The 12634-nt window shown below is 34.9% G+C and overlaps 1 long non-coding RNA gene across 1 annotated transcript; it reads right to left on the bottom strand.

Annotated features, from left to right (window-relative positions):
• Window positions 1–4952: 4952 nt before the first annotated feature.
• LOC145559547 (uncharacterized) lies at window positions 4953–6486 on the bottom strand. Its single transcript, XR_014092763.1, has 3 exons — window positions 6185–6486; window positions 6034–6093; window positions 4953–5191 (listed from the first exon to the last, which is right to left on the bottom strand). It is a non-coding gene; the product is annotated as an uncharacterized LOC145559547 (long non-coding RNA).
• Window positions 6487–12634: the final 6148 nt, after the last annotated feature.

The following is a 12634-nucleotide window of genomic DNA, read 5'->3' on the forward strand; positions in this document are numbered from 1 at the left end:
ATTGTGCATGCCACACATTTGGGTAATGCACTAATTACAATATTAAATATTGTCATCGAGGCCAATTACTATCATTTAGAGTCAACTACTATCATAATTTATTCATTTGTCCTAAACTTAGTAAACCCCAATACGAAATCATGAAATGAAACGATGTTTTTCCCGATTTTCACAAGTGAACGATAGTGAGAACGCCCTTTTTTTTCATTTTAGTTGACTAAATGTGTGATTGACTTAATATAGCACGGTTGATGTTTCAGTTTCGATTCAGGTTAAAATGTGTTCATTTGGTTGATGGATTAGGGTGGGTCGATTTTGATATTATTTTAAATAGTGGGTTGATTTCTTTTGATTTATATATGTATATTTTTTTATTTGGGTAGAATCGTAATCGGTTGGGGCTATAATCGAGTCGGTTTGGGAGCAGGACTATAATTCGGTTAGAGCTTTAACAGTTTGAGTTAATCGAGTAATGGGTCAAATTGGGTTGCATTATACAAGTCCTATTGGTTGGCAAGTCGGTTTGGGTCCGGTGAAAAAAATTTACGAGGCATTTGTTTTAAGGGAAAGGAATGAGGGAGGATTAGGTAGGGAATTGGAATATGAGATCTGGATAAATAATTCTTATACCAAATTTGGTATGTATTGCAATATTGGAAGCAAGTTTGGGATAGATGACAAAGTTACAAAACTACCCTTACTAACTTTTATTCTCCCCTAATACTTTCAAATTCGTTAGAGTACCAGCATTTAAGAGGATTACCAGCATTTAAGAGGATTACAATCCTTTTACAGCATGAATATCAAGGAAGATCGAAAAAGCCAAGTATAGACATTCACTATAATGAATTTTGATTGGTTGAATGAGTGGGTCCCAATAAATTTGCTTAAAAAAATTCAATTTGAAAATTTCTGAAAATTTGAAATTCAAACCTAAAAATTTACTACAAAAATTCAATGAATGGGGTTGGATTGTGAGTGGTTATTAGAGACCATCATGGCTGGTGTTTTGATACAAGCAAGTTCCAGTAAATTCGACAATCGTGAATCGTGAGTATATTGGAGGCAAAGACAATGTTGTTTTTACTTGAATATGGCTCTGCAATGCTTTTGTAGTTGGGTTGAGGTAGAAGGTGATAGTCCACAAGTGATTGAATTGCTCCATTCAAGACAATGTAAGGGGTCATATCTAGGAACCATTGTCGAAGAAGCTTTAACACTTGCAAGTAGCTTTGATAGTATTAGTCTATTAATAATGTGTTCAGGGAAGCTAATAAAGGATCTCATGTGATGGCTCACCTTAGTCCTTTAGATCATTCGATCTAAAGGGCGTGGGTGGAAGGATGCCCAAATAATTTTGATGATATTGTTGATGTTGATGCTTGCTTTTATAATAAATAAATTACGATAGCTTTGGCTGCTTTCATAAAAAATGTGTACAAAAATTATTTTTTTAGTATCAAATATGGATTTATTCTACATATTTTTAAATATTTTGGTATCAAATTATTAATTATAATATAAAATGTACTTATTTAATTTCAACTTATAATATATTGATGATAAAAATAGCAAAAATATTATTATTATTATTATTGTTGTTGTTGTTGTTGTTGTTGTTGTTGTTGTTGTTGTTGTTGTTGTTGTTGTTGTTGTTGTTGTTGTTGTTATCATCATCAAAAAACCTACAAAGTCAATCAATTTACAAGAAATTGGTAGGAAGCCGAGATACAATATGGGCCCCCACCCTTCTAGCTATAGCAAACCCGATCTTGCTGAAAATGTGAGCAGCTGCACGAGCACCAATATCCTGAGTCTTAGCGAACGCCTGTACATGCTTCAGCAACGCAATAGCATCTTTCTCTAATTCCCCCAAGGAAGAAAAGGAGAAAGGAAGAAAAACCTATCCAATAGCCCTGCAACGCGCCCCATACTTGTCCCGCTTCCGCTGAGCCGCCGCCGACACAACACGACCAGGAACGAAGTTAGTGAACCCCGATTGTGTTAAAGGTGAAGACCTCGTCAAGTCAACACATACATCAAGGCCTCTATCCCAGGAATAAAGCAGCACATCTGCTGGTCGTAGAGCCCCATCGTTCCCTCCAGTCAACCCAACGTTAGCCTCCTTTCTAGCAGAAATCCCATACCGAAAACAAATGTCAACTAGGGTGTCACGAACAACGTTGTGCTGATGTTTAATACCCACAATCCCAGCACTGCATGATCCCCATAAATATCCCCATCAAAAACCCTTGAGCAAGCAGAACACGGTGTTGAAATGGAGAACAAAGGAACACCCAACCGGTAGCAAAGAACACTACGACAAGTCTTACCATTCATAGTCTGACCTAAACCCGATGTCGGGACCGTCCACAACCAGGCCGAAGAGTGATCCCCCTGTTGGGACTTCCATAAGGCTACCTAATGCGGAGATAAGAAGAAAGTGGATTCTGCAGGTGCAGTGACCTTTGTGAAATATATATCTGCCAATTTTTTCATGAGTCTGGGGGCAGCGATCTCACTAGGGTTACTCATAAGGTCAGCCTCCACAGTCCTGTTAAAAAGACTTAGAGCACCATTGAAGGCCGGTCCCGGACCAACAATACCAAAATTGCGAAGAAGCGTAGCCTGTAGACTAGAAGTCTAGAGACACGACGCAAGGAAAGAAAAATGTCGAACATCACCAGCCGAATAGACACCCAAACCACCATAAGCAAAAGGTAAGGAGGCAAGCCGCCATTGCCAATCACCAAACCAAGCCCCGAAGCAGTTATAATGCGCTCCAAAGAAGCCTGAAGGGCCACGTCAAAAGAAATATGCGCCTTCAAAAAGACGAGGAGGACAAGTGCGCATAGCAAATTGGAGTTTCGAAACCCCAGTACACGCACGAAGAAGCAACAACTCGCATTGGGATCATTGAGCTTAGCAACAGCATCTATTAGCACAATGTTCTTCGACACTCTCTGCGAAACAAGCTCACCACAGAAAGAGGAATCAGCACTAACATGACCACCCAACAACTTAACACCATGCACAGGACGACCAATATCTGGAGGAAAGACACCGACAAGACGGCTACGAGGGTCCTCTGAGGGCCAAAATACCTCTGTTTTCTCAACGTTGACATGGAGTCCGAGACGAGGTCCCTCTGCTAAAATCAACTCCAAAACCTTTCCTACCACTAAGGTATCACCAATAATAGTACCATCATCTAAATACCAAGCTTGCAAAAATAAGTTAAAAGAATCCCTGATTTGGCACACTAACGGGTGAAGAACCAAAGCAAAAAAACAAAGGGCCTAGAGGATCACCTTGTTGCACTCCCTGACATGACCATAAGATACGGTCCTCGTAAAACAACCTGGTTGAAGTATAGTAACAGAATTCAAGCCATCGCGAGAGAGAAGGACAACGGAGATGAACCTCACGCAACAAATTACCAAAAACCTACAAAGTCAATCGATTTACAAGAAAATACCGGGGAGCTGAGATACAATCTTAGCCTCCACTCCTCTAGGAATAGAAAATCCTATCATAGTGAAGATATGAGCAACAGCATATGCCTCAATTTCTTGAGTCTTTAAGAACTTCTAGACTCGCTTTAGCAACGCAGCTGCCTCCTTCTCTTATCCCCCAAGATAAGAGAAAGAGAAAGGAAGGAAATCGTACCCAATCGTCTAACACCTAGATTCATACTTGACCCACTTACAATGAGTCGCATCAGTCACAACCCCGCCACGCTACAAAGGCAAACAACCCAATATGAGTTTAAGAAGAAGACCTAGTCAAGTGAATGCACACATCGCGACCATGTTCTCAAGAGTAAAGCAACACATATGCAAGTTTGAGGGTCCCGTCGTTCCTCCCAGAAAACCCAATGTGATAGCTAATACTTTCGTCGTTTTTTTATAACAACATTAGGGACTTTGCACTTATCGATGCACATTTTATAGCTCAAATCTCTTAAATTCGATTGTTGTAAAAATTATAAAATGTTAATATTAATAAAGTACAAAAATTCTTATACGTGGTCAAGCGCGATGTGCCCAATCATTATGGGGATTACTACGTTAGTGTTACTAGATTAATCTCGTTTGATGCACAATTTGAACGAGATAAACTTTTCTAAATTTGTTTATTTTTTTATACCAAATCAAGACAAAAAGAAATTTCCGAAAATAATAATGCATCATATTTAAATAATAAATAAAACAGGATTCGTAGAAAAATTGAATGATGAAAGGAGTACTTGAAGGAGAAAAATTAAATTATTGTTGCGATAGAGTATAGACTAATTTTCAGAAATTAATACTTCTAATAATATAATTGATTAGAATTTTATAAAGTAAAATAAAATTATAAAATGATGACATCAATTATAGTTTTGGAGGGAGAATATTTAGTCATAACATGACATGTGTCTAATTTTATTATAGGATGATGTCAGCAGTTGCTACTTTGGTATTCCTTCCGTTTTTTTATATGCTATTGATGAGATTGCGTGGAGTTTAGAAGATTTAATAAACCCTTAATAAAATAAGATGTAAGTGGGGTAATAGATAAGGTTATTATTTATACTTTGTATATTGAAAAGTAATTAAAGTGGTGTTAGAGGGAGTGGGACCATTAGAGGAGTGAAAAACGATAAAGTAAGAAAGAGTACTTAGGGACAATAGTGGATAAAGATGCATTATTAAATTAAACTGAATGAGATTTCAAAAAATAGAACTCTAGCTTATTAAAAAAAAAAAAAGAAAAAAGAAAAAAAACCTAACAAAAATAGTAACTCAATCTTAAAAAAAAAAAAACTGAGGAAGTGAGTATTGGTTATAGATATTGGGTTACTCGGACAGGCATTACAGGGGTTACTGTAACACCCCCAAAATTCGAGTCTTTAAAAACAATAAGTGTAACTTTTAACTTTTAAAAAACCAACCATCGAACTCTGGAAGTGTTACTGCTACACTTATTTTCCGTAGAAAATAAATGCAAAGCAAAAATAACATAATATTTAAAATAACTAAGTGGTCTAAGTTGTGGCAAAATAAAATAGTCATTACATCAAAAACTGCAATTATTTGAAACCAATAACTGAGAGGAAATAATTAAATTCGGGGATAAACTAAATTGTCTTAGCTATGTGATTATTCTAACGTCTCCTCACACGTAACCGAGTACCCTTTCTACCAACCTGCAAAATAAATCAGAAACAAGAAAAGAGAGAAGACTCCCAAAAATCAGATAAACTGAGTAATTCCAACTCCATCCCGTAAAATAAATAAATTTTAGTTTAAAACAGTTTATACATAATATAGACTCATAAATATTTTAATACTCAACCAAGTTCAAATAGTCACATAACATATTATTACTTTATTTAAGAAAGGGAAAGAGAACGCCAGTAAGCCGGGACTAGTCCCTGTCACCACCTACTTTACAGAGGATCGCACGTCACCCCAATTGGCCATAAAATAAAACAGAATGTCCCTAGTGTGCACACCCCTCACTAATACCCAGTGATTAGGAGGAAGACTAACAGCAATATACAATAAATTAAACCAACTAGTAGCAACCATCACTACTAGTGGGCAACCTGTTCTTCACCCTTTCGGGTTTCATTTCCCTTCTTAAATTAAAATTCACTGTACATTTTATTAGATTATATCATCCAATTACACTGTACACAAGTATTGCACAAATCAATTTAATTTCAAGTAACAACACTTCAATTTCAGTATTATTAGACCATAGTCATCCTACATGACATATAGACCATCAATCACGTATAATCAATCATCCAATACCCAAGATTATATTTTAAAAAAAAACTCATACGATAACAAATAATCATATTTTTTTTCGAAATTACATATACTAGTATACAAAATAGAAAACTCATATATAATATATGATTCCATAATAACATACGATAACACACTCATCACATATAATTACATAAGCACGTATTTGACACATAATATTTCAAAATAATTTCCTAACGGGATTCTAAAGATGATGGACATTGAAAATTACCTCTAGGACGCGTGGATAAAGGTTAGTAGTTCCCCGAGTAATCACCTATACGACCTTCGTCTACAATTAAACAAATAAGTAGCCTAAATTAGATAATTGTACGACTAAAGGAAAAAAAAAAGAATTGAGCGTAAAATTGATTTGTCACCACCCATAGTCTAATCACCCCAAAAATAGACAACTAGATGAACTAATTGATGAGTCAAACGTGAGATATTATATATCATCATCATCATCATCATCATAATCACCTACCAAACTTTCGAACCCAAGAGCCAGAACATCCACCACAAAGTCTAATTAAGTGGACCAAGGAGAAGATCAGTAAGTAATTAAATAAAGTAGATAGTAATGATCAATTATCAAACCCAACAATGAGGAAAGTGACGAGTTGCTTTCCAAAGTCGGTATTTCGGCTTCGAAACTTTTTTTTTTTTTTTTTTTGAAATCGTAATGATAGTATTAGAAAGATGAAACATATATTTATAAATCAATCTTGAGAGTCTAGAAAGTTCATGGGATAGGATCAAAATTTTAACTGATTTTGTTATCAGCCTTTATCCACCTTTGCCAACTTTTTTTTTTCCAGTATGCAAAATTAGTTTTTGTAAATTATCCAAAGTCAATTTTTTTTTTTTTTTTTTTTTTTTTTTTTTTTTTTTTTTTTTTTTTACAAAATCAGTTTTCGAAAGTTATCCCAAAATCAGTTTCTGAAAATTGTCAATTTTCAGTTTTTTTTTTTTTTTTTTTAAACCCGAAAATATTAAATAATTAATATATATATATTTTAAAATAATAAATTTAAAAGTTTATACTAGCAAGGAAATTTTGGGGTATTACAGTTACTTTGTCAATATTACTCGATCAAAGCTATAGGAGTCACTTCGTCAGTGTTGTAGAGGAAACTCGTTACAAGCGGCCACACAGTGTGACCATTTGCACACAAAACATGCTGAATAAAGTATCTTTCAAGACAAATATAGAAGATCTTACATGACTAATTCGTTTCGTTATAATCACAATAATTTTTTTATATCCCCTCGTTAGTCATTAAGGACATTTGGTGAATTATCTAAAAGCTCAGTGACATTTGGTCAATTTTAAAAAAATTCAATGGTCGAATTTGGTGAAATCAGTAATATTTAATTGGCAAAATTGGTCTCAACACTCTGAATTATATGGCTTGGGTGCACCCAGCACCCTGTACTTTGCTTAGTGGCCAAAACACCACAAACTAATGACTTAGGTGCTAAGCGCACCTTTAGTGAGTTTTTCGGCCACCATTCTCACCGGTGCCGGTGAATTAAATTTTTATCCTTCGATTTACGTGCCGAAAAATATCCCTTAAAGGTTTTGGGGGTCATTTTGACCCTTAAAGAGTTTAAATTGAGCTCGAAACAAGCAAAAAAAATGGCATACATGATTCGTTTAACATGTTATAAAAAATCTTGATTTAGGTGTCATTGATTTTAAGTCGAATTGAGTCATTAACGCTATTCTTTTCTTGTTTCGAGCTCAATTTGGAACCCGAGGAATCAAAATAACCCCCGAAACTTTTACATGACATTTTTCGGCATGCAAATTGAAAAAATTCACCAGCTTCCGCGAGAACGGTGGCCGAAAAACTCACTAAAGGTGTGCTTTACACCCAAACTTTTAATTTGTGGTGCTTTGATTACTAAGCAAAGTACAGGGTGCTCAGTGCACCCAAACCATAGTTCAAAGAGTTGAGGCCAATTTTGCTTATTATTTTGTCTTTTTCCCTTATTATGTTGCCATAATCAGAAAGAGCTCTTCGGAAATGTATAGATATGGCGCACACATCACTCGTGTTAGCCTCCCTAACATTTACAAAATTCGAAATATATAAGATGTTCAATATTGTATGAATTAATATTGGATTTTCTATGATTCAATTCAGTTTTAATGGCTGAGGTTAGAGGTGTTCAAATTCGGGTACCCGGAGTTTCGGGTACTTGTTAATTCGTCCCATGTCCCGACCCGAATATCTCGGGTACCCGGAACCCGGGTACCCGAGATATTCGGGTCAGGACATAGGGTACCCGGATTTTTGAATGATTGTAATTAATTTTCTCCCAACAGATAAAAAATTGAAAAACAATTTAGATCTACTACCCAAACTCCACACAATCGAACAACTAAGATACAAAATAACCAATTACATGCTTTGTTTCAATAATAATAATAAAATTTGAAATATACAAAGAATTAGAAGAAAAAAAATATAACTAGAAATTGCATTAGCATCAAGGAATTGGATCTTACATATGCAAATAAATAAATTTATATATATATATAAAAAAAGAACATATTCTTATTCAATGGTCATGGTCTCTGTACATGTATGAATATCCTCTTCTTTACTTCTGCGACATTGTTGGGCGGCAGTTGCAACATAGAAACGGTTGATTCTAGCGACCACCGCGACATTGTTGAGGAAGTAGCTCGCAAAGACAACCGACGACGGAGTAGGGCGAAGCAGCAGCGAGCCTTCGACAGAGGTGGGCGGTTGAAAAGAGGTTTTGATAGTTTGAGAATAGAGAAGTAGGAAGAAGCAATGGAATTAAACAGAGAAGGAACTAAAGGAAGAAGAAGGCAGGAAGAGAGAGGAAGAGATGAGCGGCGGAGAGAGAAAGGAAGAGAACCCTAATTTTTAAACTGGTATAGTGGTATACTATGGGCTGGGCTTACTGCTTATTAGTAGCGATTTTTTTTTTAAGTTTAATTTGTTATCGGGAAATCGGGTACCCGATAATGGAATAATGCGCCCCATGTCCCGCCCCGGATAGAAGGCGATTTTCCCGGGTCGGGTCCCCGTCCCGGAAAACAGTTTTTTCTCCTAAATTTCCCATCGGGTAGTTACCGGGTCATCGGGAAATCGGGTCGGGACAATCGGGTCGGGTTTTTTTGAACACCCCTAGCTGAGGTCCATTTATTAATTTTGGAAAAAAAATATGAATAGAACTAGGGCATGTTTTGTTCACCTTATTTTCACTTATTTTAGGTCTAATAAGTTCAAATAGTTTAATAAATTTAAGATAATTTCAGCTCAGTAAAAATAATTTCAGATATAATAAAAGTTACCCAAGTTCAAATTACGACTAAAATAAGCTTTAATAAGTTCAAAGAATTTGAAATAAGTTTAAATAAGTTCAGTTAAGCTCTGATAAGTTCAGTAAAGTTCTAATAAATTGATGCATATAAGTAAAAATCAGGTGAATAAAACATAAATATTTGAAACATATATGATTAGCTAGGAGTGTATGTTAGGAATTGGAATTTTATCAGTCAATGTCGACAAACAGAGTTCAATGGTTTGTATTCGAAAACAGATGTTCAAGTCGTATGTGAGTTGTACTTGATCTGTCTTCTTCTGAGGGATTTCATCAAAAACCTTAAAACAATCCTTTTTTTCTTTATATCCTTTACAATTATAAGAGCTTTTGTATCGGACAAAATTTTGCCAGTCACAAATAAGAAATTTCTGTTACGGGCATTAAATTTGGCCGTTACAAATACATTTTTGTAATGTATATTATTTATGCCCGTTACAATCAGGGGGTTACAAACTTACAAATAGAGTTTTTTTCCACTAGTGAAAGTCATGGGAAAATTTTGAAAACTCTTATTAGTTTTTATCTAGAGAAAAAAAAATATTTCTTCTACTTGTGGCTCATGTGTTGTAGATTTTTTTTTTCACACTCAAGAACAACTTCATTAATCATTAAGATGAATACTCATAAAATCAAAAAATAATAATAAAAAAAAAACTTAATTCTTTTAAATTAATCTCAAAGTTCTTCGTTATCCATACTCTACCATTCTTAAGATTTTAATTAATGTGTTATGATACGTGAATAACTAATGTGATACCAAAATAAATAATATGATACCCACATCACAAGAATTAATACTTGAATAAATAATTTGCTACAAGCATAATAATTGAAAATACTTTTTTTTTTTCTTTTTTACATAAATATATTGTAATATCATTTTGAAAGTATTTATCTAACTATCATCAACATATATAATCATTCATCAAAATTGTTAATCTATATTCCTTATCTCCATACACCTACATGTGAAATCAATCACCAAACACAGAAACGCTACTTTAAGAACTACATCAAATTTGGAATTTCAAGGTACAGTTGAACTAATTCCTCTACACCATGTAAATCAAGCTAACTTAGAGGATAATTATAAAATTGCCTTCGCTTTTGCCTCAAGGTCGTTCCCTCCCGCAACACCATAGTCTTACTACCGTAATTTGAGATATTTAAGCATTCTCTTTCACAAATTACTCTGTAGCCTACATGAATTATGGTTGCAAAGTTTTGATTGATGATTGTTCACTGATTACCAACCATATTACTATTCATGAGTACTGTCTATGGTTATAATAATAACTGAATATGCGTTATTATAATTAAAAAAATTCCCGCTTACTTATACGTAGGCGGTAAAATACCAAATGCTTCCCTCTCAATTTTTCCCTCCTATTTTTTCATTGAGCCATGTGTTGTCAATTAGATATTGGTTGTCTATATAGGGTTCACATAGACTATGTCTATGCGTATCATCTTTCAAGGAGGATGGCTTTATCCTCTCATTCATTCTCTCTCCTTACCCTATTTTGACATCTTATACTCTCTTTCATGCATCCACCTTATTCCCCAATATCTCTTTCCTCTTTTCCATCCTTTACCACTTATTTTTCCCACATCATAGGGTACCCTCTTGATATATTTTATACTATAAGAGCATGAATATCCAGGAGGATGGCTTTATCCTCTCATTCATTATCTCTCCTTACCCTATTTTGACACCTCATACTCTCTTTCACCCACCTCATTTACCACTATCTTTTTCCCCTCTTCCATTTATTTTTCCCACATCAAAGGGTATCCTCTTGATTTCTTTAATGACAATAATAATAATAATAATAATAATAATAATAATAATAATAATAATAATAATAATAATAATAATAATAATAATAATTAGTATTCGATAATTATCATACATAATAAAAATTACTATACTTTACCAACATTTTGATACAATAACATATGGAATTAGGAATAAAAACAATAATTGATACACTAAAGTACAACAAATATAAGAAATTAAATACAAATAACTAATTATTCTTATTTTTCCTTACCGATTACTAGTATGCCCAAATCCTGCCCACAAATGTTTTACCAAATCTTGTTTAAGTGACATATGAGTTTGTTTATCGTGGAGATTTTCTGGTGTTGCCATAAATGTGGTTAGATTAGGATTTTGGTAACGCGGGGTTACGGTGAAAGTTGTTGCTCTTCTGTTTGAAGTTCCCGCTAAATACTCGAGTTGTTCAGTAGCAAACTCATTAGAGCAAGTTTAGCCCCAAGTCTTAAGACTTGAGTGTGATATCATTTTTGGTGGTCCCGATGTCATCAAGTTCTTGTTAAGACTCACTAAGACTTACACATATTTATCACTTTAGCCCTAAGACTTAAATATTTGACCTATTATATGTTGAAAAGTGTAAGAAAAAAAAAAGGGATAATAAAAATAAAATTGAGGTGGGAGTAGTGGATCCCAATCTCAAGTCTTAAGTTGAGTCTTGAAATTTCAAGACTCAATTTGAGACTTGCTTGAGATTTTTGAAGAAAAATGGGAAAAGTCTTAAGCATAAGTCTTAAGACTCAAAATGATGATGTCACCCCAAGTTTTAAGACTTGGGGCTAAACTTGCTCTTAGGATCCCAATAGTTAAGATAACTATCGGGCTCAACTTCCACGATCATATTGTGCATGATAATACACGCCATAACAATTTTCCACAACACTTCGACACACCATGCTAAAACAGGACGTCTTATAATGGCAAATCGAGCTTGCAACTCTCCAAATGAACGTTCTACATCTTTCTAATACTCTCTTGTTTGGTAGTAAACAATCGTTGTTTAGGGGTTTGAGGTGCAGTTATCGCATCTATGAATGTTGCCCATTTTGGGTAAATCCCATCTGTGAGATAATACCCCTAATTGTAAGTATTTCCATTCACGGTGAACTGAATTTGTGGAGCAGGACCATTTAAAATGTCATCAAAGACGGGTGAACGTTGAAGGATATTTCTATCGTTGCAGGATCCAGGTGTTCTAAAATGGCATGCCATAGCCACAAATCCCAAGATGCAACAACTTCAAAGATAACCGTCGCTGTTTTTTATCGCCCTTGATACATCCCTTCTTACCCCGCTGGATAATTTATCCACTCCCAATGCATGCAGTTGATACTTCCTAACATATCAGGAAAACCTCTTTCCTCTCCTTCTCTTAGAAGACTATTCATATCTTTAGGGGTTGGTTTCCTCAAGTATTCTGCTGAGAATTTACGAATCACCCCGTCAACGAAGTGCGTGATACAATGCCTAGTCGTAATTGCCCCAAGCTGGAGGTACTCGTCAACTTGATCAGCTGCGCAGCCATATGCTTATTATAGCCGCTATGCACTTTTGTATTGTAGAACCACTCAAACGCATACTAGCATCTGGATGTTGCTGGAAGAATCGATCAGTTTCACTTAGT

Source organism: Chenopodium album, chromosome 9, assembly GCF_948465745.1.
Source record: "Chenopodium album chromosome 9, dcCheAlbu1.1, whole genome shotgun sequence".
NCBI classification, from domain to species: domain Eukaryota; kingdom Viridiplantae; phylum Streptophyta; class Magnoliopsida; order Caryophyllales; family Amaranthaceae; genus Chenopodium; species Chenopodium album.